This window comes from Argiope bruennichi, chromosome 2 (genome assembly GCF_947563725.1).
Source record: "Argiope bruennichi chromosome 2, qqArgBrue1.1, whole genome shotgun sequence".
Taxonomy (NCBI): Eukaryota; Metazoa; Arthropoda; class Arachnida; order Araneae; family Araneidae; genus Argiope; species Argiope bruennichi.
This window is the reverse complement of record NC_079152.1, coordinates 133,111,953-133,139,513: the sequence shown is the minus strand read 5'-3', so window position 1 is coordinate 133,139,513 and position 27,561 is coordinate 133,111,953. Positions and strand designations below refer to the sequence as shown.

General features: G+C 29.2%; 1 protein-coding gene across 2 annotated transcripts in view; it reads right to left on the bottom strand.

The window, feature by feature from the left end:
• The window catches only part of LOC129962384 (voltage-dependent calcium channel subunit alpha-2/delta-3-like), a 452,772-nt gene that overhangs the window by 173,560 nt on the left and 251,651 nt on the right, over positions 1 to 27,561 (bottom strand). The window lies entirely within an intron of this gene.

Genomic DNA, 27,561 nt, shown 5'->3' with positions numbered 1-27,561 from the left:
TTATGAAGCTGATTATTTCTTTTTTGGTAATTGTTGCTATTGTGATTATTAAATAGGAATAGAAATTCAGGACTTTAAATTACTACAAAATGTACGCAATAAACACTTTTTGCAGATTAAATCTGACCATTAGACTAGAGAAATACTTGAACTGGAATTGGGGGAAGATATTTTTTCTCTGACAGACCATTAACCTTGAAGGTCGTCACGATCCATATTCCGAACATGGAATTTTAAACCTTTTTTTAAAGAATATTAAGCAAATGGAATTGCTTTATTTTTAATACGCTCGTATTATTATCTTTTCTCATTTATTTATTATTTAAATTACCTTTCGTTTATTTTTCAAATGTTTTAGTTTTTTTTATTAATTAAAGTATTATATTTTATTTAAATATTACTTATAATATATCAAAGGGAATCTTTACCTAATCTTTAATCTGTTCGTTTTGAAAAAATGGGAAGTCTTTCAATAATATTTTCGATCTTAAAATCTAATTGAAAACTTTTCCACCCCTAATTAACATGCAGCGTTATACAAAATAAAGTAGAATTTTTTTTTTTTTTAAGTTTGAGAAATTTTTTACAAAGTCCCTGTGATCCAATGAAAAAAAAAAAAAAAAAAAAAACCCGAAAAATAACAGTTCTCGCTTCTTAACGTCTAATTATTGATATAAAAAAACCGTTTCTACTCAGATCAGAATGCGGACGAAAAGAATATTTGACTATAGCTCGATTAATAAGAAAAGCGAAGAAAAGATTCCCAAATGATCCAGTTGAAGGGAATTATGGGATGCATCTTGATTGCGATATTAAAGTTTTAACTGCAACCGTCACTGCGAGCTATTCGCTTTACGGTAAGTCATTAAAAAGTGGTGGGAAACGATTTCGACAGATATTTTTCTGTGTAATTAGTTACTTTGATGCTATCTGGTAAAATGCTTTGCATTATGTGAATGCATTTTCCTTAATAGAATATAAAAGAAAAATATAAGATTTTGGAATGTTACTGACAATCATAATTTGCTTTTTTTTCATAAAATTAGGTATTTTGTTTATTTTATAAGCACAGGAATGAAGATTTTGTTAATTGAATCATCCTCTCCTTTCGAGATATTTTTAGTTTCAATAGAAATTATGAATTTAAATATTATTTTTCTTTATTACAATAATTCTAAATATTGCATTTAATATTAAAATATATCTTAGATGGCTCAAAATATTTTTATTTATAATAAAACATCATTTAATAATATGTTTCATAAAACAGAAAATACAAATTTCTATTTCGACTCATAAAGTCTTCCGGAACTCTGCTCAGAAGTTAAATGAAATTTGTATATGCTTTTCTAAGGCGATTGTCTAAAAGAATTGCGATGTTTCCGAAATTGAGAATCAATTATTTGAAAAATTATTTAATTTAGTAAAAGAAAGGGCTAAGGTAAATTATTAAATGAAAATTCTTATTTTAGTGAGTTTAAAATAGAAATATGAATGTTTGCATACCCGGTGTATTTCCAGACATTTATAAAAACATAAAAAAAAATCGCTGTAGAATTCAAAATATACAAGGTTACATAATTTTTCGAATTTCTTTAGAAGGTTTTGGCGAATTACCCTTAAAATTCGCTAATGAAAGTATATGGTTAGGATATACTATACGAAAACACGTATTCACAGTAGTCAATGCAGACAAAGCGATTACAAAACCAGCAGCACTTGCAGATAAACAGAAGAAAACAAACAAGAAATCGGTAACAGTCATAACAGCATAAAGCATTCGTAGAGAACTCGCTTAAGATCAACTCAACATGTCTACTAATCTGACACCGTCTCTCTGATTTTTATAATCTTAGTGAAAAAAAAGTTTCTAGAACAATAACCGGAAATTGAGTTCTAATGGAGCTATCTCTTAGATTCTCGAATATTCTAGGTCATCTCTTTTGCTACCAGAGTCGAATAAATTCATCACTAAGACCAGGGGTCATTGATTTGGCGTTTATTCAGCAGCCATTACTATAGCTGTAAAACTGTCTCCCTCATCAGGAGATTTCCTATGCAATGAAGCAGTATTACTGATGCATGACAATATTTTTGAACTTGGATTTTACATTGAAGCTTTGGACATGAATTCATTTAGGGGAGGACCAAAAACTAATGAGAGAAAAAAAAATTGACCCGCTTCACAGAAAGCTATAATAATTTGTTAGGTTCATCAATGATTTTGTTTGCTATTCTTGTATTTTCGTAAAAATAGTATAGATATTCAAAAAGATATAAAGGTGGTTTTTTTTCTAAAATTCCTAGATTTTTTGCTATGTATCTTTTGTGTGAAACTTTCTATTTTAGTTTTCAACCAAATTATTCAAAATTCAACCTTTGGAACATTCTCGAATATTCATAGGATTTACATTGAACGTTAATAAAGTGCTATAAATATCGCTGTGGTATATTCTGTAAGTATCGCATAATTTGGTTGAAAATTTTACAAATTAAATTTTTAAAATTCGCAAAAAAAGAGGATTAAAAATTTTTTTTTATATTTTCTTGAATACTTCTATTTGTTTTGCAAAAATATATGTAGGCATTGTTAATAATAAAAAAAGTCATTACTAAAAACTGCAAATCATTAATACCGTTCTGGGGATCAAAGTCAGATCATATAAAAGTCAGCTGAAGTCAGAGAAGTTCATCAGTTTCAATTATACACTTGTTCATCACTTTCGGATAGGATCCCTAAATGTCCACATGACCAAATCTTCATCGTGAAATGTAAATTCAAGCATATTATTTATATGATCGAAGTTCACTTACAGTCTATCCGGCTTTTCTAGAGAAATTCGGAAAGAAGAAAAATATCCCTGAAGTGTCTGGATGCGTTTAAGCATATGTTATAATTCGGATTATGAAAATGGAAATCAGGATTTGAAAAATCTCCAGAGAGTAAGATCGTTACTTTATAGCTTTAGAATAAATTAGTTACAATCTTAGAATTTCATAGCATTTAAATGAATCACTTATTAATACACTTCAGATTTTAAATACTTTTACACAATTCTATTTATTTTAAATATGTTTAAAATGCACAGAAACGTGTTTATCCCTACTCAACTCGCAAAAGGCAAACGCAGGCACAACGAGAAAGGCAAAACAGTGCATTAAAGAATAATTATTTATATAGTGTAACACCAGAAAACAAATTAATCTATTAAATGCTACATATTCGTGAAAGATTTTTGTATTCGAAAAACGAACAAACTCAAGAAGAACTTATGATGTATGGGAGATTTGCAAAATTGCATTTACCTACAAATTGCTGATAACGCTGCAAGAGAGTTGTACTAAATAAAAGGGAACAAAAATTGCTTAGGGTGGGAGGAATTCTTCAGGTGACTTGTTGAGAATGGAAAGCGATACAAAAAGATAAATTTAAAAACCACATACAATTTTTATACAGTTTTAATTGTTTCTGAAATGGAAATTCTAATAATTACAAATATATTCTTATTTTTGCTCCTATAGTTGTTTTTTATTTTTTGAATTATTATGATAGCTTTATGACCACTTGAATTTTTTTATAGAAAACGGATAACATTTTAGGACTAAAAATAAATGTAGTAATGAGAACAGTGTTTACCACACAATCCATATTCTGTTATTATCACAAAAGACAGCAAATTAATCAGGACATATTCCACCTCCGTTTTCAATTTATTAACTTAAAAAGTGAATTTTGTTGCACTCTCTAGGAATAACAGCAAAAGAGTAATTAAAAGTAAAATGTATTAAAATTAGACAAAAAGTTTGTGAACATTATTCTGATAATATAAGGTTAAAACAAAGCATTAAATTGTCTTAAATCTCTTTTTTAATACTAGCGATATTTAAACCTTCTTTAACAATACCGACTCATTCAATTCTATTATTATATACATTATTAAATACAATATGGATTACATATAATTGCATATTACATACACATAGAAAAAATATTATATATTTGTACATACTAATTTTTTATTCTTTACATAAGTGATATAAATTTATTGCAAATGAAAGTTACCGAAATGTAATTTCATTCGGTGATTAGGAAATTAAACTTAAATAGGAATAAAATGCAATATTTTAAACCACTTAAGATTCGGCAAGAAACCTCTTGTTCCAAATTTATAAAACAAACAAGAATTTGCACTTCTGTGGTGGAATTTTGTTTCCAATATACTTATTATTTTTAAAGGCTTATTTATCGTTAAATACAAACTGTTAAATTCATTTTTTATTATTAAATAAAAAAAAGTGAATTTCACTGCTATAAAAACATGATTAATACAATTTGAAATTATTCTGTTTGATTTTTTATGAAATTATGATTTCTTGAGACTCTACGCACATTTAGATATTAATCAGACAATTTTATAATAAAATAACATGCAAACAATTAAATAACTCCAAAAAAGGCCACTTGCAATTTCATCATCTATTAAGAATTAATATATTCTATAGTGTTTCATATGATTAATAAAAATATGTTGTTAAAATTTTTTTGTCAGTAATCTGACTTTATATGACTAAGATTTGCACCAGTAGATGAATGAAACAACAATAACAATTAAAAAACAAAAGACATAACCTCTGAGACAAAAGAGTAGACGGAGATCCATATCTTGATGCAGGTTTGTACAAAACTGATCCAAGAAATTGGATACTTACCTAAAAAAAATGAAAAAAAATTAAATAAGATTGGATTTTTACTACAAATGAATAGAAGAAAATACAAAGATACAAAGAAAATTCAGAAGAAACCATATAATTAGATTTTGTGAAATAATACACATTTGAAATATTCTGGCAAATAATTATTTCTTTCAAAATTCATAACAAAAGAACGTAAAAATTCATTTCTAATTTCTAATTTGTTTTAGAAACCAATTTATTTTTGTTATAGTTTGTTTATATATATACTTAAGGAAATAAATTAAATAATTTAATTTCTGACAAATCTAGTTAGAAGCAGATGCTGTTTTCGTTGCCACTGAATATGAATATAATATTATGTCACATCACGTATTTACTTGATGGACATATTTGATGGATTTACATGTCTTATAACTTTGTATGAAAAAATGCTGTAATTCTTGTTTCCACAAATATACTAGAAATTTTTAATTTTTCAATACTTTACTCTATACTATTTACGTTATACTATTACTCTATACTATTTACTCTATACTATTTACTCTATACTATTTACTCTATACTATTACTCTATACTCTTTACTCTATACTATTTTTAAATTTCAGTATAATCTAATATTTAGATGAAAACTTTGCATTATTCTACTATATAAATTTTATTTGTTAATAAGTGAAATTTTGAAGATCATTTTGAAATTTCAATGTTCCATCATTTCATCATTTTCAATTTTCAATAAAAAAATTAATAATTCCTTTTCAGAGCTTAAGCATGATGACATTTATAAAAATAGGTTATTTTTTGCATGAAGTAATTAACAATTTTTTTTTTAAATTTGAAAAATTTTTGTCATTATAATTTTATATTCAAAATTTAAATCTAACGTAAGTCAGGAATTTATTCTAAAACGATTTAATTTAAAATTATACTGGATATAATTAAAAGTGATGTTTCTTGTTTTACCTTAAGGAAAACAAACAACAGTGTTCGAAATCTATTTAAATTAACAGTAGATAATTAAAAATCAGAGATGCACATGTAAAATTAACCAAGGGATATGTTTAGAAGATTCAAAGATAAAAATGGACCAAGAGTTTTTAAACATAGTATTTTCCTAACATCTACACTTTATTCATATCAGCTATTTCTTCAATTTTTCTTTCCACGCCCTAACGATTATTTAGTGTTTGAATTGTTTGTTTTCATCATATCTTAATGAGTCGCCTGCGAAGTCAGACTCCAGAGAATTCCTTTGCATTCGTTTATTTCTTTTTCTTTATTGAAATAAGCCCTTATTTCACTAGCCGTGAAGTTATGAGTGACAGCGTTCCCTTCCAAGGAGGTCTTCGCACGTTCCCGAATTGAGACGTACGCTAATTTATCGATTTTTAATTGACGCCACTGTCAAGAAGGGAAGATGGAGAACCTCCTGCGGAGCTCCAGAAGCAGATCGAAACAGCAAGGCGGATTCCCAATAAAATGCCTGTACCTGAGTGCCGAACAAGTTACACGCATTGTAGTAATTAGGAGGGTTAAGCTGTTTTTAAAAATAGAGTGTTCGGATTTTTTTTTTTTGATTTCACAAAATGGCGACTTTTGAATGAATGGATGGCATCCCTAGCTCTTTTTTTTATATAGCTTTTGAAACAGTGTTGTTCAGTTTATAATTGAAACAACTTCCAGTGAATGCTTCCAAAAGATTTGTAGCCATAATTAATAGATTTTATTTATAAAATGACCTTTTGCATTTTCCCCACACTCTGATATTTTTAATTTTAAAGTAAAGAATTTCCTCGATAATATAAATGAAAGATAATGATATTTGTTTGTATTTCCTAAATTAACTACTCAAACACAAAGAGTTTATTAAATAATCTATATTATTTATTTTGAATTCTGAAAACAAGTTAGTGAAATTTTATTAAAACATATATTAATCATTTTTTGCATTTTATAATACTGCTTATATAAACTAATATATCGGAAAAAATTTTCAGATGCAAAAGCAGGAAGCATATAATTTGAAATAGGCTTAAAAATTCGCTTCAATTTTCCATACTAAATACTTTTTAATAACCCATGATTATTTAATAGGAAACTGAAAAATATTTCAATATGACAAGCAGTTTACTCCGATGAAATTCTTGTAATATCTCGCATAGAAAGAACGTGTCAGCATTTAGATGCATGTCCTTTGGCTTTTATAATGGCCTCTAAACGTCGCGGTACCGATTCGACCAATTTTTGGTGGTAACTGAAGATATTTTACCCCATTCTTCTTTCACCACTTGTTTTAAAAGGGTTTTGTTTCTAATTTTGTGTTTTTGGACCACTGCTTCGAGTGTGGCCCACAGATATTCACTGTTATTGATGTCGGGGTACGGTGGTGGTGTGTGTAACTGCTGATACAATGAAAAAGACACCTCATTTTGACGTTACGTGCATTCTGTTTGGAGTCGTTGTCCTACTGGAAAGGGAAATGTCCATCTAAACAAAATATTTAGCACTTTCCTTTAAATTGCTGCGAAGTATATCCAAGTAAACGCTATCGTTTTTAATGCCATCTATAAAAATTAAATCTCCTACCTCGGATGAAGCTATATAACCCCAAATCATGATGGAGACACCATCATGTTTAACTGTAGTATGTAAATTTTTTGGATCCAAAGCAGTATTAGGCTTTCTCCATGTAGAACGATGGCTGTCACTGCCAAAAATGTTGTTTTCTTTCATTACAAAATATAGCGTTCTTCCAAGTGTTATTGGTCTTCAACTGATGAGTTTTTGCAAACTTCAAATGCTTTTTCTGAATTTGCAAGCTGATGAACGGTTTATCTCTAACAATGCAACTTTTATATCCAGCTTGTCTAATGGCATTTCGCACAGTTTCAACACTTACATTTCTGCCTATGATTGAAAAGTTTCTGCAACAATTTAGATTAATCTTATGGTCGCAGTAATCTAAAAAAAAGTGTTAAAAATTTGGGTTTAGATGGAAATTCCAATTTAAAGCAGGACAACGACCCCAAACAGAATGCACGTAACGTCAAAATATGACGTCTTTTTCATTTTAAACAGCAGTTGCACACACCACCGCAGTACCTTGCCATCAATGCCATTGAATATTCGTGGGCCATACTCGAAAAAGTGATTCAAAAAACACAGAAACAAAACTTAATTAAAACAAGTGTTGCCAGAATAATAGGGTAAAATATCTTCAGATACCTCCAAAAGTTGGTCGAATCGGTACCATAACGTTTAGAGGTCATTATAAGAGCCAAAAGACATGCAACTTAATAGTAACACTTTGTTTCTATTCTTGATATTGCAAACATTTCATTGGTGTATTCTCAATTTTTTGAGGCAAAATTCTGCGTATGTTTATTTAAAATGCTTCTGAAACTTTTCAGTTTAGAAATTTTTCGTTGATTTTTCTTTATTTTTACTCTAAAGTAAACTATTTGTTATATGTAAAAATAAAAACATGTTTGCGCTTCCCGGTAACGTGTTATTTATATTGACAATCGGATTTATCAAATAAAAAAAGGTGTACTCTCAATTTTTTGAGCCACTGTATGTGAATTATGTTATAAAACGCAGGTTTTTTTATTGATGTTCATTTGATAAGCTGCTATTATTTTTATGTGAATGCGAAGTAACAAAAATTAAACTGATATTTTAACGCAAAAGATTTCATTATTTATATTTATATTATTAATCATTCTCTTTTCCCAAGCGATGTGTAAATGTATTCATTTTATTTGAACTAAAAATAATTTTTAAGAAGGTAAAGTTGTTATATTCTACAAAAGGAAATAATATAAATGTTGATAAATGTTTCCACGTAATTTTGGGCATTTTTTACTCTAGAGGCTCAAAACATTTGTAAGAAATGTGCACGAAATATGATAAATAAAGAAGCAATATTTATAAGTTTTCTTGTACACAAAGAGAGTCAATTTTAGCCATTAACTAAACTGGAACGTTTTCAAATTTCAAAATCTAACAGATTTAGTCTTTAAAAACCAAATTATGTTTTTAAAAATATTTTAAGGCTTCTTCAAAATGTATTAACAATTATTTACCGTTAAAACTTACATTACCAATATTCTCTCAACGAATTTTAGTATTTTTTCAACGAATTTGTTTCGTTTCTTTATTGAAAGAAGAAAATTTATTTTATTTTAATGACTGAGAAAGATGGAAATAAATTTTGTCTGTGATGTAATCCTTGTTTGTATCTTGCTATTTAACTAAAAGTAGGCATTCATTTTCGAAAATCGCGATCTTGATCTAATGTGGATTCAACATGTCAAAAAAACAACAACAACAACAACCCTTAAATCTTATTTAAATCACTAGATTATAATTTTATTTCAGTGTTTTTGAGTATTAACTTTAAATGTTTCATTATATTTTTTTTTCCATTTTTTTAAACTTTTCAAAAATGAAAATGAATTAAAGGAAATTCTGTAAATTACAAACTGTTTTCGATAATATTTAATATAATTAATAGAAATATATTTTAATAAATAATTACATTAAACTGAAATAGATGACCACTTAAATAAATGTGCCATAATAATGATTGATGGATAACTTGTAATTGAATTCGTAAAAGGCAACTTTTACTGTTTCGAAGTATGTTTTATTAAATGATGCATAAAATATGATATGAATAATTGAACAGTTACCGAAGTCAACATCTAAATCACAAAATGCATAGCTAGTACAAATTTATGGTAAAATTGCATGAATTTATAACATGTATAAATTCATGCACTATTATTATTAATATCAATTTATATTATAATTAATATCTAATATATATACTAGATATCTAACATACATTATTCCTTCCATTTGAGTAATTTAGTTTGGAATTGTTAGTTAATTGATTAATTTAATATACTTTTATTCCTCTTCATTTTACAGTGCCACTGAAGCTATTATTAATGCATTTAAATAGGCAATAACATAATAAATATTTTCAAAAATATTACTTTAAAAATGAACTAATATTTTTCGATCGATACACACAACATTTGGTTTACTAATTTTCATAAACGAAAACTAACATGACACGACTTTCACAAAATGAAATTAATTCAGATTCGCTTATCAAATGCATTCATATTAATACGATTTTGATTCATTGAGGATCTTGAAGAAGGTGGGAAAAAATAGGTAACATGTAGTAATGGACAGTTATTCTCAGATAATATTTGAGTTACGTTTGTCATGCGATTTAGAAGTCATATAATTTAAAACTGTTAAATGATTACAAAATCTTCTATCTCTATATTTAAACCAGTTTGCAAATTTTGAATAATTACTGTTTTCTTTTCCTTTCTTTAAAGCCAAAAGCATTAAAAAGAGATAAGATAGAGAATTCCATTCATTTCATTTCAATTTTCAATCGATTCCTTACAAATTCGCTTCCGGCGCTGGCATTTGTGGAAAGCGTCGCCACGTATTTGTATAAATGATCTTCCAAATCTGTTTTAGAGAAATATCTCGAAATTCTCGTTCCTAGTTAAAAGAACAAAATGATATAAATATATTTGTATAAATCCTCCTTCCTTCGAGGAAAAAAAAATTTCCGATAAGTAGTTGAAACGATAAAAAAGCAGCGCGCAAAGAGAAAAGAATAAAAATTCGAATAAAAATAAATCGTTTGCTTTCGCGTAATCCAGCAAAGTTAAATAAATTGTCTCCATTCTTTAAGCTCTTCCGACAGCGTTTTGGATATTTATCTTGAAATTGAATATTTATCTTTCTTTTTTGAAAAAGAAATTATGCAGGATAGGCAAATATATTTATATACAGTTGTATCTTTCAAGCATATACGGAAAATAAATAAGTACGCTATTATATGGCCTTTTTTTACTAAGAAACATTCTAAAAGTGATTGATATTTTTACAATTTTATTTGTATTTGTTAATTTATCGAAATGCTTTTTTTACATTTTAAGAGTACGCTGGATTTATTTCTCGAGAACTTAACAAATGAAACGCCAAATGAAATTGTTGAGAAATAATTAGGAGTTAATGGTGAGTAAATATGCATTCAGTCAATATTTGCTCGATGTAGGGGAAATTACTGTTGATTTTATAATTATCTCATTTATTTTACCAAATTTCGACGATACATATCCAATATTTACAAAAGATATATTAATGATGGATGATCATTTTAACTGAAATAACTTTTCAAGAGAATTCTCGTATGAATTTCATCTTTTTAATTCCTTTTCTAAAATCAACAAATGTGAAATATATTCTTCGCTAAGCCTTATCGATAAACAATTATCCAAAATAGTTTTATGTTAATTTTTTTTATACTTATATTTATTTTTTCTCACTAATAGAGTTGTTAGGTTTTTATGACTTTAGTTTTAATATTTTTCTTTATTGACATTTTTGATTTATGTGCATTTCTGCTTTAAATAATATTAAAAACAGAAATAAGCTTTTAGGACATTTCAAAACAAACTTTAAACTTTTTAATACGAATTCATTGATTGAATCCTTGCTTTTCATTTTAAAAATAATAATCTTTCAACAAATGTCAATTTAGTGTTTGCAGCTAAGATGTTTTCATTTTTCAATGAATTTAATGAAAGCTCTCAAATGATTACAAGCCCTGTAAAAGAAGCATTCATTGAGATTCTTATCGTTTATAATATAAGTTATTTAATGATAATATTAAATTTAAATAATTTATCGCCAAAATATTTTTAGTATGAGAATTTAATATTTTCTTAATAATATCAAAGAATATTTTAAAATAAATGACATAACAGTATTATGTATGAACAAATTATAACAAATGTTATCTAAGATGATAACTAGAATCAAAACCATACAAATGTCTTTATAATAATTGAAATAAATGTAAAAACAACAACAAGAGGGATTTGCTTACAGGTATTTTGAAACAGACTTATTTCAAATGAATATCTGAAAAAAAATCAATTAAAATGCATACCGAGAAAATAACTTGTGTTCGTATTCAAAATAAAAGGGATATGCTCGAATGTATTGAATTTGAATCAAATGGCAGAGAAAAATAGAATCGAACAATGGAAATAAAAGATATCAATTAAAAAAATGGGCTTCAAACACTCAACAGAATTTATTGGCATAATTAAAACGTTATAAAAGATTAGTTCCCAAAACACATCTGTGTCCCAGTATCTTTGAAAATTTAATTCAGATAATATTTTAAGATCTGCATACGACATATTGAAGCACAAGAAATTGATTTCCAAAGCAAGCACATCACATAGTTTTTTAAAAACTTTTTCTCCACTAAATATGGAATTTTGCAAATAAGTTGAGTTTCTTTCTGCTATCTATTATTTTACGAATATATATAAGTTGTTTGGACTTCCAGTTTAGAAAAAGAAATAGCTTTGATGCTCCCAGAGAGAATTTAGAACACTCAGATTATTAGGCTTTGGAACAATCATTGTCTATTTAGTTACCAGATTTATGTGACATTGATTCATTTCACAAGTACAATTTCTGTGATCGATACGAATGACCTACCAAGTCGTTCAATATCTATCAAGTCTACTTGGCAGTATTCAAGCTCTATGGTGTGTCTAAATAGGATTTCTCAGTATGGGATTCAGACGCTATGCTATTTGCGTTATCTTCATTTCCTAATGCCCGATTTTTGTTATTTAATGAATAATTAATTGTTCTGTACCTAAGCTTAAATCAATTGATTTCAAGAGCACATGAAACGTTTCTTAATAATTGAGACCCGTCTATAATGTTTTCAGTGAGTCAGTTTATAATTATCCACCCATCTATAGTTTATTCGAATGCCTTTGTGCTCTCAATGTATGTATTAAAAGAGACTACTTCAAATGATAAACGGTTTGCCACCTTAAAAAAACACTCCATAATTTAACAATTATTTTTTTTTATAAAAAAAGAACATATGATTAAAGTTAAATATGTTTTTCCAAAAATTGTTTGTGTAATGAATCTCAATTGGACTTAAAAAATAAGAAAGCTAGCTATATAATGATTCCACAGATTAATTTTGTCAAACGCTAGGGTGGAAATTTAACAGAAATTTATACTAAGTTAACTGAGAATAACAGAACAGCATATACATTCAAATTAACATCACATGCACAAAGGGGAAGTCATTCCAGATTTTAAATCATCCGTTTTCATAGGATATATAAAAATTAGGAAATATCGAAAATATCGGAGGAAAAGCTTCATATAAGAAATATTTTTTGATACACTTTCTCATATACGAAATTTATAAAGGAAAAATATTGCAATCACCGAACAGTTCGAATTCGCGATTTTAATGAATCTTTACATTTCAAATCTCTCTGACCTCGAAAAACTCGTTTTCGGAATTATGGCTGTCTGTCTTTACTGTGAGGTGTTTCTTTATGGTTATGCCTGTCTGTTTGTGAGCACGGTGCCTCAGAAATGCTTTGCGCTAGACATGTGGAATTTGGTTGTCCGTTCTTAATGATTAGGAATCTTCCCTATTTTAAGTGATGGGGCATGCAATGGTGTCAAAGATAAAGGCATGCGATTTTTTAAACCGAATTTGTAAATATTCATCAAATTTTGAATGTTATTCACTCAAAAAAAGTTTTTCTGTCTATTTATCCGAATGCGGATGACCAGACAGACTAATAATAGATAATAGATGTTAACTAAGAAATGCACAAACGTAGGTTGATAAAATTGAAGCATAGACTGTATCAAATTTTGAATTCTATCCATTTGACTACCAAATTTAACCGTTTGTCTATTCATTATGTCTATTATACATTCTCATATATGTAAATGCGACTGCTCAAAAACGCAACGATAAACGAAATTTCGTATATGTTCTTGTTACCAAGACTGCAATTTTGGTTTCAAACGGTTAAGAAAAAGGCGTCCAAAATGCATTCTTCAATCTCATTTCTTCACTGTAAAAGAAAGCAAAAACACTCCCACGTACTTTATTCTAAAAGTAAAAATTTTAACACTTGGAGCGTTCACGACATTCTCCATGATCCACAATTTTTATGCGGATGGAGGGGATGTTAAGAATTCAGTTAACCGCTTGGTCTTTTGGGCGGAGCCAGCTGTCAATCATATGAATACCACTTGGTCTCACTGTTAATGCTAGTATATTTTCTTTTTATACGAGGAGTGAGCTTGAATATCTTGGACTACATTGGGTATTATCGCAGCTCTCTGCCGAATATTATGATATGTGTAGGTCTCTAGGACTGCTACACTTTATAATTTTTTTTGGATAAGATGCCCATATTAATATTGAATTGTCCTCGAAAGCATAATCACGTGCCTTTTGCTTATCAAGAAATTTTCAGTCCAAATTTGTTGATGTTACGTTTTTATGTTACTAATAAACCACAAAAAGACAAACCTGTGTCTTCAAGTTATTTAAAAACCAGTCACCAAACTTCACTATTAAATTAATTATTGCGAATCACGAAAGCAATAATTTTTTAGGGGAATAACTTCTTTAATAAAATGTATTCAAGAAAGTTCCGGGGAAGACCACTCATTCTGGTTTTCATATTAATTTATAAGATTTGATTTTGTGTTCGTCAGCTATGATAAATTTCTCGTTCATTCTTTTGACTGTACTGGATCTAGCAATTCAGAATGTTTCTAACTTATTTGAATTCTAAATACACATCATAACAATAGCAGCAGAGTTTGTGCAAGACATTGCGTTAATATATTTAGACGGAAAAAAATCTGTTTAAAAGAACACAATGACAGAGTGTACATTTTCAAAATTAATCTTCATTTTTCCTCTTGAGTTCTAAAAACATAAAACAACAGCATTTACGGAGGGCAAAATAATTTTCTCCTCTCAAACAAACGCGAGACATGGTATCCAACTGCGGATGACGTTCTACAGAAGATAAATGCTGCAGACGAAATCGCCCAGTTGTTATTTCTGCAGGAAGAAATGCACAAAAGGATACACGCACTCCCCCGGATCGCTGTTTGGCTCCTCCTTATCCGTGTTCCGCCCGGCTGGCCTCTAAATCAGAAACGCCGGACACCAGCCTAATTCCCCGCTTAACTCCCGGATAAGTGCAAAGGTCGCAGGCCAAAGAGACTTCTAATAAAAGAGAGCTTTGCTGCACTCAGAGAAGATGGTATTTTTTTAGGATATCTTTTTCTCATTCTTTTTTTTTATATGGTGGCATTAGAGAGTACTTTGTTTGGTATTGTAGACGTAGTAAGAGGTTATATCAAATTTCGATGGGTGGCGGTGTATATTTGTGCCTGTTTCTTTTTGAATTGTTATTAACGATATTTGAAAGAAAATAATCATTATTATTCGATTCTATTTTAATGGCGAGCAATGTTTTATTCCTTAGTCGCAACTCAGAAGTTCTCAGCTAACATGATTAAATGAGCTCAGATCAATTACTAACACTAAGAGAATCCAGGGAAGTTGTGTTTCATTGTTTTCAAGACAGTAATTTTGAATTTGTATAAAAAGGTTCCTTTTTTTTATTATGAAGAATTTTCAGAGTTTTATAAGAACTAATAAAAAAAAAAATCTACGCACACTTTAACAATTAAGAAAAAAAAACCCATTACATTGTTACTCAGATATTACAATTTATTTACTTCTAAATTTCAAATATTCTATGGCTTATAAATTGTTTAAATTACTAAATTCTTTTATTCATTTACTTATTTATTTTATTCATTTTCTCTCAAGCATATTAAGGAATGAGGTACTTTTGAGTTAGCCGGGCGCAAGCGAAAAGTTGCCAATTAAATTAGATCTGCGCCCCCTCCCCCCCAAAAAAAACGTTTTAGCTTTAGGTTGGAAGCAGACTGGCGCAGATCTTGGCGATATATATATATATATATATATTGGCTCAGGTCTAAATTATTTTGTGAACTTTTGTTTACGCCTGGCAAAACGCAAAGTATCAGAAATGATTGCAATGGAATTTGATAATAATAATTGTTCAATTTTGAGATTTAATAAGTGCTTTATGTCATTTAAATTATCATCTTATTAATACGATATTAACAACATTTATTATATCTTAGCTCGATTCATATGAGAAGAATCAAAATTTGGAGACCTGATTGAGTCTGAACCCAAGCTGTATTTATGGGTGGAATTCCTTTTTTTAAATGCAATCTGGCATGATTTAATATGGAAGTGTGAACTTGGGAATATTTTAAATCAATCGTCTCCTATTTCAAAAATGATTTTTCGTAAATTTTTCTGCTTTTTAATATATTTTCTAATATAAAAAATCAATATCGAAACATATTTCATATTAGTACATACTTGCCTTTTTTTAAGGTAGTGATTAATTCATGAGGAACGTAATATTCCGATTTCTTTTTCAATAATTAAGTTCCTGATTCTCTTCTTGACCGATGTCGATTAGTAGTAAGATCTTGATTTTAGAGCCGGAGGGTTTAGAATTCGAGATCCGATTGCTGTAAAAATCTGTCGTGTCTGTGGGCTTGGTGCACATTAAATTTGCCGTCATAATCTAAATATTTTCCAGTTTGTAAGGTGTGGAAGTTTGGCGAGGCAAAGCCAATTCCGGTGTCTTCCTTATCATCTAACAGGAGTCGAATATTACAATGAAATAAATAACTCTAGTGTTACTTCGAAAAAGGACGTTAATATAACTAAGCCGATTTGTTTCTTTTTACATAGCTTCGGTCTTCTACATTGTCTTAAAGGAACGTCCATTCCAAGTTCGTTGAAGTAATGATGACAAAGAGTGGTGAGTCCTCGGCAACGAAACCGACTAGCTCAAAATCAGAATACTCGAAAGATCCGATACAAGTTAAAATTGCCGCTGAAGTTCAAATACTCCGTCAGTAATGAATGGTTCGATGACTCAGATGTCGTTATTTTTACACGATCAAAGTTTAAAATTACAATTTCATTCTGAAGTAGTTCTCTTTTTGATTTGAGATTAAACAATAAAATTAAAATAAAATATACAATTTCATAATCGTTGAGTAAAGAATTGTTATATGGATAACAATATTTTAACTGGACGCAGTTATGCAATCGGAAAACGTTCTCAAAAATATGCATACTTAAGATAAATTCATTTTCCTAAAATATTGATGATAAAATTCTAATGCTGCATTTTTTAGGAACTTAATTATTACATTCTAATTAATATATTGATCATGGAATGGACCTCGTTTAAGATTGCATAGCAAAAATCATAATTTTGATACCGAAATCTATAAAATAATGCTTAGTCATTTAATATATAAAAATGAATTATTGTTTGTTCGTATTTTATGCGCTACCGTACCGTTCAATCGACTGCGATAAAACGTTGCCAACTTATTGCTCGCACTTGCACGAAAGTTATAGGCGTAGTGCAATTATTAGCATTCATTTTGAACATAATAATATTTACAAATATTATCCCGTTACAAATATTATCCCGTTTCATACGTTTCTACCAACACGCGGCAATAGGGATTGCAATACCGGTATACCGGGATACCGAATACCGGTATTTTGAGCCATTTGTACAATTTTGTAATACCGGTATTCACAAGTTTAAATACCGGTTTTTCGGTATTTAATAGAAATTTTAAAAATTGTCTCCACTATAGGTTCAGGTATCGCGAACATAGCAAAATAGTATACAATTTTGTTTTTATGTCTCCCTAACGGGGGAAATTAATTAGCTCATTAATGGTTTAATTAATTGCTTAAATCTAAATTAGCGAAACATGGATTATCCCTGAAAGAAAATATTGTATCCATAACGACTGATGGAGCAGCAATTATGAAAAAAGTTGGAAAGTTGATTGGTGCAAATCAGCAGTTGTGCTATGCTCGTGGAATTCAATTAGGAGTAATAGATGTATTATACCAAAAATATAAAGAACAGAAGAATCCAAATACTGTGGATATAGAAACTATAGATTCCAACTATAATAAATTGAAAAATCGCACAGAAGAAAGGCATACCGAAATAGAAAATCTTATGGTATTTACATAATTCTAATGATATTAAAAATGAAAATGAAAAGAAGAAAAGAAAATAACCAATTCAAATCTGATTAAGTTAGAGTAAAGTTTCTAAAAAATTTTTTCCCACAAATCTATCCACATTCAGAATTCGGTTCAATTATCGAAGATTATGATGTCGATAATGAAAAGGAATTGTCTCTTGAACAAAAATTAGAATTAGCAATAAATAAAAAAATTTCAACGAACCAAAATACAATACAGAAATCAGTTATATCCAAAACCATCCGAAGAGAAATCGATTTATTTGAAAGTGAGGGATTTAGAGGTAAATACTTGGAAAAAGTATATTGCGCATTGCTAACAGTACCACCAACTAGCGTAGATGCCGAAAGAGCGTTTTCGACAGCTGGTATTTTTTACACAAAATTACTTTTCAGGCTTAATGACAGTACAATGGATGCGTTACGTTTTTTTAGATCACATTTCAAAAATTTGTAATAGTACCACAAATTGAATAGTGATATTTACACTTTTTTGGGGATTTAAATAAATAAGATGTTTCTTTACTTTTTTGTGATTATATACTGTTATAATTTATAAGTTACAAATTATTTTTTGTGATATTTACATTCTCTAACAAAACTAGCAAATAAAAAAAAGAAACACCTGCGTTTTCTTTCTTTTTCTAAAATTTCTAATACCGGTATTAAAACCGGTATCCCGGTATTAAGATTTAAAAAATACCGAATACCGGTATTGAAATTTTGGTCCGGTATTGCAATCCCTACGCGGCAAGAATCGAGGTAAAAATTCTTAACGGAAAGTCAAATGGAAGAGATGTGTTGATTCCACGCATTCCCATTATTTCCACCGACATGCCTTTTTATTTCAAATATCGGCAGTTACTCATTCGACCTGCATTCTCGATGATCATCAAGAATGCAAAGTCAATCACTTCAAATATGCGGATTGAAAATAGAAAATTCATGTTTTTCAAATCTGAAGCTGTGTGTTGGACGCTTACGAGTCAGACAGAATGAAATTTATTTGCTTTTGCTGAAGACGGAAGAGCAAAAAAATATTATCTACTCTAAAGCACTTAATAATAAAATTAAAAAATATAATAAAATAACTCTTATTTACACTTCTTTATATATCACTCAATTTCATTCAATGTGTTCCTTGTCTATAGGAAAATAAATATAATTTTTCTATCATTCCTAACTAAACAAGATAGCTATTTCAAATTTCAAACAATATTTCAAAAATTATTTCTTCTGCGACAGCATCGCTCCGGGTACCAGCTAGTTAATTAATAAAAATGTCCAAATGATTTCTTTTCTATCCAACAGAACTACCTCCTCAAATGAGTGACTCGCTAAAAATGCATTTAAAAATACCAGAAGAATTTCGGAATGTCCTTATTCCGATACTGGCTCTCACTGTGAGAAGGATGCCATAAAAATCCCTATCTCTGGCATCCCCATCTGTGCGTGATATATCCCGCTTCCACGGCAAGGCAGCCGAATAACTATTGGTCGCTTCTGCTGCTCATTTTTGCCTTCGTAATTAATGGGGCGTAAGTTTATCTCAGAGAAACGTGTTTTTGCAGAGATAACAAAACAGCTGCTGCAATTTCACGAGAAAAAAACGCAGCTTCGATGAAAATGATGCCATCATTCATGGATGTTAGAGAAAGAACAAAGCTCGTGCAATTGCACTATGGAGTGGTAATATTCTTTCATACCAACATAAATTACATTTAATTTTGTGTACATAATCAAAATACCCTTCAACATTAATTATAGATATATACTTCACTTTTTTTCTCTTTTGCAGAATCATTCAAGTGTCGTCATTTATGTAATTATATATTCAAAAAAATAATTGTTTTGTATATGGAATATTGACTTAAACTTATTTTTTTTAAAAACTGAACCAATATGGCAATGAAAAAATGTTTGAAATGTATTCAAATGGATTTTTTTTTTAGAAATATTATTAAATGGAAACAAATACATATTCCAAGATTTCTGTGAATAATTTAAACACCAATTAGCAATAGAAAATCTTGAAAAACCATTTCTATAAATTCTTTAAAAAAACAGATGAAAAATTAATATTTGTCTTTAGTTATAGGCACCGAACTTATGCACAGGTTTCCTAGACTATGTTCAAATTAACAAATGAGTGTATATGAAATGGTATTGTACACGTGAATATAAAAGCATCATACTCATGGGTGGATGTCATGAGATAAAAATATTTTTAGTCACACGATTTTTAAGTGCAAAAGAATGAGAATTTTTATTTTCTCTTATACGAAGTATAACAAGTGCAATAAATTTAACAAGTACTGTAATTGTCGAAAAAAAAAAAAATCCTAAACTCGAGATCTGACGAATCTCAACGTTACAGATATTCTTTATTGTGAGAACCTATTTTTGGAATTATGTCTCCTGTCTATGAATATGATAATTCAAGATCGCTTTGAGCTAGACGAATGAAATTTGTTATGTAATCTTTAAAAATACATTCGCAAGATGTTTATCTGTCTGACTGTCTGAGAGCAAATAAGCACTATAACTGAAAAACTTAAAGAATTTGATGGATTAAATTTAATATACAGTTTCAGCATTTATATAAATTCTTATGAAATGTTTTGAATTGAGTCCGTCAACAGTTCGACTGTCTGTCTACCTGTACATTTCCATGCATATAAGCACGATAACTCAAAACCAGAATAACTTAAATAAAAGATGAGGCGTTCGAGAAATAGGTGTTAAACATGCATGCTCGCTTTTCTCCAGTACCTTAGGAAATAAAAAGTACTCATTTGTAAGAATTTGAAAATAAAAATGTGAACATTGGGAACACATTAACAACTTTGCTTAGTTTCCAGAATTTTTTAAGCTGAGGGTAGAGGGGAAAAACCATTTCAGAGAGTGCACGAAAAAGTTTCGGGGAACGACACTCGCTGATTGGGATTATTAAATGGACGCGACTGTGAAATAAAGAACCACCTCCAAACTCACATTTCAAAATGTCGCTTGCATAAAAAATCATCATAAACAAAATTCTAATGTTTCATTTTCTCAAATGTATTTATTGTATTTATAATACAGCAATCCATAGCTTCTCAGCTTCAATGAAGTGGAAAATTTCATAGTATTTAAGTATCCAGTATTTTGAAACCAAATGCCTGTATGAGATATCCCCTGATCTTTTCAGATTTGATCTTCCTTTTGGTTTAATTTATTTTTTCCGTACTTTTTCAAAAGAAAACTTTAATTCAACAAAGAAGAGATCTAAAACAGTAAAATGCGTACTCAAGAAAATAATGTTCATAATAATAAAAATTCATCAAATGTTAGTTACAATTCATTGCTTCAAATAAAAAAAATCAATTTTTGCTCTTAAACTTTAAAAACAAACACGCTGTTTAGCCCGGAACTGTCGGATGCGTCATATGTGATTTGAATTTTGATATTTTTAAACTTACAAGCTCAGCGTAAGATATTAATAAGCATCAGAATTATTAGGCACAGTCAATATATAACGAGGCAAAAATATTTCAGCTTCACGACGAGGGCGATTTTGTTTCAGCAGTTATTATTGGTTTTGAAAGTAGATTCAGTAGTGTAACCATGTTGAGATCGAATCGAGGAGAAATCTTTAATGGAAACACACGAATTCTCTTCTTCCTGAAAAGTTCGATGTCTACTCTAGTGCAAACAATGTAGTGTTTTAGTTCTTCTGGGATCAGTAGGGACCATTTTTAACTAAGTTCCTGGAGCAGAGCAACAATTTATGCTCAGAGGTAGAGAAAAATGTTGAAAAAGATCAAGACCAAAAAATTTTCAAGCGTGAAATACTGATCTATTCCTTCCAATATTCCAGATATACCACCATGTGATATTCAAATCTTCTGCAAGCTCTAAAGAATCGCTAAGACAGAGGTTTCAGTCGCGCGATGAAATCATAAGAGTCGTGGTTATCAGTTCTAACATTTAGATCATTCTTTTGGAGTACGATTATTCTGGAATAATTCCTCTGAAATATCCTCTGCTTCGTTATTTATTGAATGTGCATAATCTATAAGAAATTGCATAAACCAATCAACCTTTCAAATGCTCTATGGACTCAAAGCGACAAAACCTTACTGAGATTTAATGTGTCATCTAGTTAGAAAAGAAAGAAAACAAAACTGTTGACAAGCTCTGCACAGCCGCTTTTATATTCATTTTTTTGCTGTGTCATTTGAATTACATAGATATCATCTTAGCATTCTTTACAGAGACGACGTACAGGATTTTAATAGATTCCGAAAAGAGGATTTAAATAAGTGATTCACAGCAGAGTATCCTCCCTGCAAGTGACATCGGCGCTCTAGATTATCTTCAAGAGTAATGGATAGGAGCGGGCAAGTCAAGGAGCAATTAATCAGGGGACTGACAAAAATAATATTGGTACTTTGGAAAATTTTTTCATCCACCCCCTTTTTTTTTTCTTTGAGCCGAATGACAAAGGAAGCAAAACGCGCATAAAAGAGATTTATATTCGCGTGTTAATCAATCTATTGCAGTGCTTCGTGCTTTCGTTATTTTTAACCCGAACAGACAATTCTGGGGGGTGGGGGTGATATTATTTATTGTTATTTCAAGAGAGGAAAAAAGGACCCCCCGTATAAGTAGTTTAATTGTCTACTTTTGCTTTGTTTGTGAAGCAGAATAAATGAAAAAAAACCCGCTTTTTTAACCTTGTTTTTGTAAAGGTTACTTTAAATGATTCATCATTAAATTTGACGTTAGTTTAGAAATAAGGTACTTTCGCTAGCACCTTATTTAGGGCGTTGGAAGTTGGACTGTTAAGCCCGATATCAATACTGGCTAGAAACAATAGAAGAATTAAGATAATGAAGAAATGTTCCTTTCAAAACTATGCATATTAGTAATTCGATTTACTTTTTAAATTTCTTGTTTTGGACAATGAACTCCAAAAGGCAAGCAAACTAGATAAGCAAAATGACCTTTAATGAGATTAATATATTTGATGTCAGAGTCAGGTAATCCTCACTACGCATGTCATGCAAAATCTATCGGGACATATCTTTACTATTAAGAGTATTAACATATATTATTACAAGAAGATGCAGTGAATTTTCAACTTTAAGTGGTAAAGATGGAGGCGCATATAGTGTAAGTGCAAACTGATTCCATGCTTCCTTAAATTTAAATAATTTTCAGGGTATTGTAATATAGGGTCATCATGTTTCTGTTAATTTAATTTACAGTTCCGTCCCTCAAATGTATAATAACAAAAAAAGTCAATTCGAAGCAAGAAATCTTACCTTTTTCATTATTCTTCGATCATTCAATTCAGTCAAATCATTCCTCACGAAGATTTTTAATGATGAAGCAATATTTTCGCTACGCTTGAATTCTCAAGCAAATATATATATATATATATATATATATATATATATATATATATATATATATATATATATATATATATATATATATATATATATATATATATATATATATATATATATATATTAATCTGCTTTCTTTCTCTTTCTCTCTCTCTCTCTCTCTCTCTATATATATATATATATATATTAATCTGCTTTCTTTCTCTTTCTCTCTCTCTCTCTCTCTCTCTCTCTCTCTATATATATATATATATATATATATATATATATACATATACACGCATTTTTAATGCAGATAGGTAGTTGTTGCAAAACATAAAAAAAGATTTTGATTACAATCTTCAAACATCTTTTAATATTGATCCACGATGAACTGAAGTAGATGAAAGATTAGATTAATATTTTTAGAAAACAATTTAGATGGTTCCAGCCTATGATTATTTTAGGAATGCAGTTCGCGGAGTGGCGTGTGTTTAATAAATGCCAAATAAAAAAAAAGCCACAGATGAATTTTCTACTATGCAAACTGTAGATCAAAACATCTGAATTAAAGAGAGCGGACAAGCAGATAGATTGAAAAATGTCTAACTGCCAAATAAGTTTGAAAGAAATGCAAATTTTTTGAAATATAAGTATCTGGACTGTGGAATTATAAATATTTGTATATGTGGACTACATATTTGGACTACTATTAAAAACAATAATTACATTATAAGTAATAACTTTTTCTAATATTGGAATACTAATTATTCATCAATATAAAAAATATTTTATTTCACGTGTTCTTTAAAATTGTCATAATTAGGGTTGAGTGTATTTGTAGTGAGTGCAATTATTGGGACCTTTTAGAAAAATAATTTTATTTACAATTTAACTAAAGAAATTAAACATTTGATTTTTACTACGAGCTTCACCGAGGAAGTACGCGAGAAAGTTCCGAAGAGAACGAGAGAGAAGAGCTGTTTAGCAATACCCGGATGATGAGCAGCGCGGCAATTACGTCGCACACAGCCTCGACGGAGCCTGTAGTTTACAGATATCTGATAGGATTTATATGATTTATAATAGGTATATATGATTTATGATAGGCATTCACTACAAAATAATGGTTTTTAATGCTATATTTGCTCCAAATTCATTATTTATTTATGATCTTTCTTAATAATTAAGCACTTAGATTTGTAAAAAAAAGATTAAACAATTTAATTAAGATTTAACAATTAAATTAAAGATTTAACAATTAAACAAATTATTTTTAAATAAATAATTTTAAAATAAAAAAGTTAAATATAGAAAAAAAAAGTAAGAATTAGAAATTTGGCAATGATTATAGATTTCTTCAATGGCTATAGATTAATTAAACAAAATATTTAATTTATTAAAAAAAATGTTCAAAATCTACAAAAAATCAATAACACATTGAGTAAGCTAAAAATGCTTTGAAATGATATTTTAATTTAAAAAAATCTTATACTGTAATAAATTTGGCAAGGAATCTGATTGACAACCCATTATTGAAAGAGGGGCATCATTACATGCCGAAGTTAGGAATGCAACTTGATAATGAATTGCTGACTTCGTATTTTGAAGATGCTTATCGAGAGATGCCGATCAATACGAGACTCTGCAAGTAAGAATAATTTAAAGATGTAAATAAAAAATTTTCAAAAAAATATTTAAGTTTTTTCTCTGAAACATCATCGCAAATTTTTAAGTTTCCTTTGCGAATCTATATATTATTTTCAAAAATTTGCTTTTAATTATAATGTGGATAGCGCGAAAAAAAAATGTGTTTAAAACCATTGCAACGCTTGTGTATATAACGCACAATTATTAAAACATTGAAAAGTATTGTGTAATATATACTTATATATATTTTTATATTTATTAAAATTAAAGGAGAATTCACTAGAATAAAACAAGCATCACTAAAAAGTTATTTTTTTAAAAAAATTATTAGTGTAAAATTGATGTTAGTGCATAAATATGTTTTAAAGTTACTAAGGAAAAACTGTTTATATTTCTGTTAATCTTTAATTGAAAGTCTAATTACAGTTTGGAAACCTTTTTTTACTTTTTAAATTTAGTGTCGCATTTGATAGTTATAGGTACATAAACCTGCCTTGTAAATATTTTTCTTTCATCATGAAATGTCGATATATCGTAAGTCCCCATTTTCAGATAATATCTAGACAAGAGACATAATCAAATTAAAAATTATGGCATGTGTGTAAATAAAAAATAAATAAAAGCTAATTATATAAGCTAATTATATAAAATAAATAAAACTAATTGTATTACCTAATAGTAAAAAATACGTAAAAGTTAATTGTATAAGCTAATAATAAAAAGTAAATAAAAGATAAATGTATGTGCAAATAAATTGATTTACATGTGAATGCATTGAGAATGAAATGTAAATGTATCTACAACTGCTAACAGAGATAAAATATAATGGCGTTTCTACAATCAAATTATCTGTATTTGCTTTAATATATCAACAGATATGTTTTATTTTCTTCACCAATAAATATAAATTTTAATTTGAATTAAGATAAGTTATATTTGAATTCGAAAGAGTTTTAAGGTATAATAAAATTTGTAATCAGTTTTGCGCTTTACTATGCATTTAGTAGCATTGTAAATAATTCTGAGTCAGCACATCTGGCAACAATCAGTTTAAGAACGCCATTAATAAAATAGGTTTGACGTCTCAACATGTTTACCTTTACTTTCAGAACTTCATGACTTTAGCGGAACTTCAAATCGGAAACTTCATTGCTTCATTGCATTTAAAATAGGCGATGCATTGCGAAAGATCAAAGCTTTTAAAATATGTGACGCACAGTGATAAACTTTCACTGATAGTATATTCAAAATCTGCAATTGCTACATTCTAATGAATACCTGCTTTGAAGAACATAGCTAAACAGATTTCGACAAATCCGGAATGAAAAAAAAGCCATGCCCGTAATTATTTATTAAAGATAAGAGTCCTATTTCTTGGTTGGCTGGTCCCGGGGTAACTAATTCGAGCTTAAATTTTAATGCCCGCGCGCTTTGCTCTAGGTTTTCTAATTAGTCATTTATCGCATTTTACCTCTCGTAATAATTAGGTTCTTTTCTTGGCGGTGGTTTCAAATTAATTGCTTCCCATTTGTTGACGCAGAAGCGAGTTTGAAGTCCTTTGTCAAGGGACGAAAGTTTTTCCCGCCACTAGCTGCAACGGCTCAAAGGGGCTCGTTTTCGAACAGGAAAAGCAACAATGAAATTTTAATCAGAAGGAAAAACAAAGTCCGTCCTTAGTTTCGAGGGGAGGTTTCTCAAAACTTATTAATCAGTGACGATGTGAGAAAGAATAAAAACGGAGGGAGGGGGGACGTGCGTCGAGATGGAAGGCCTGAGTTGAAAGTGCGAATACAGTAATTTTGAAAGACACGAAGAAGCAATCATAAAATGCACCATTCAATTAAAACAGTGACACCAAGTGGGAACACATCGAATTATACTGGAATATCAGAAAACATTTATAGTGGTTTTTATTTTTAAATTTCTAATGGAGTGGGTTATCATTTTAACGAATATATCCTTTCAAGGATGTTGTTTGTTGTCTGAATTGGTAGTTAATCGATCATCGACACCTTGTGTATATTCAAATAATTAGAGAAACAGTCTGTTTTTTTAAAGATTTATTACCAAAATTAACATTAATCTATAATTCTGGTGTAACAACTCAAAATTCAAGTTTTTAATTTATGGTGATTTTGAGTTAGCACATTTAAAAACACCTAAATGGACAAATTAACGATTAGATAACTTGAATATAGATATGGATTCGAATTCGATATACACATGTAAGATTTGGGAGATAAAATCATATGCCAAGATCCTTCTATGAAAAGTTTTGAGGTTTTTAGTTTCTATGTATATGTAAACACAGTCAAACATACTTTATGTCAATGGATTTCATCCAAAAATTTACTAGAAATATTCATTTTTGGTGAAAAGGCGCATTACCAAATCTCACAAGTCTAATTAATTGTATCAAACAAATAGGCATCATTCAAATTTTTTTTTTTTTGTTTCAGACTAAAAATAGAAGCCAAATTTGGCGTCTGAATTTTTTCAACCATAATAAGATTTAGAAAGCGATTTTGATTTGAAACATTATATGACATTTTCCCATTTAACATTACTATCGCGCATGTTGTTTCAGTGTAAAAATACTGTTAGGGAAATGTAAAAAAAATGTGATAAATACATGTATAAATGAAATGTGATAAATACATCCTCCAAATGTAATAAGTACGTAGGTCTATTTTCAAAATTCACAAGGCCACCGTTTCATGGAATCATGCAAGTGGCGTCATCTCTTAATCTTAACTTTCACTTTGTTTTTTCACAAAAAAGTGAGAAAACATT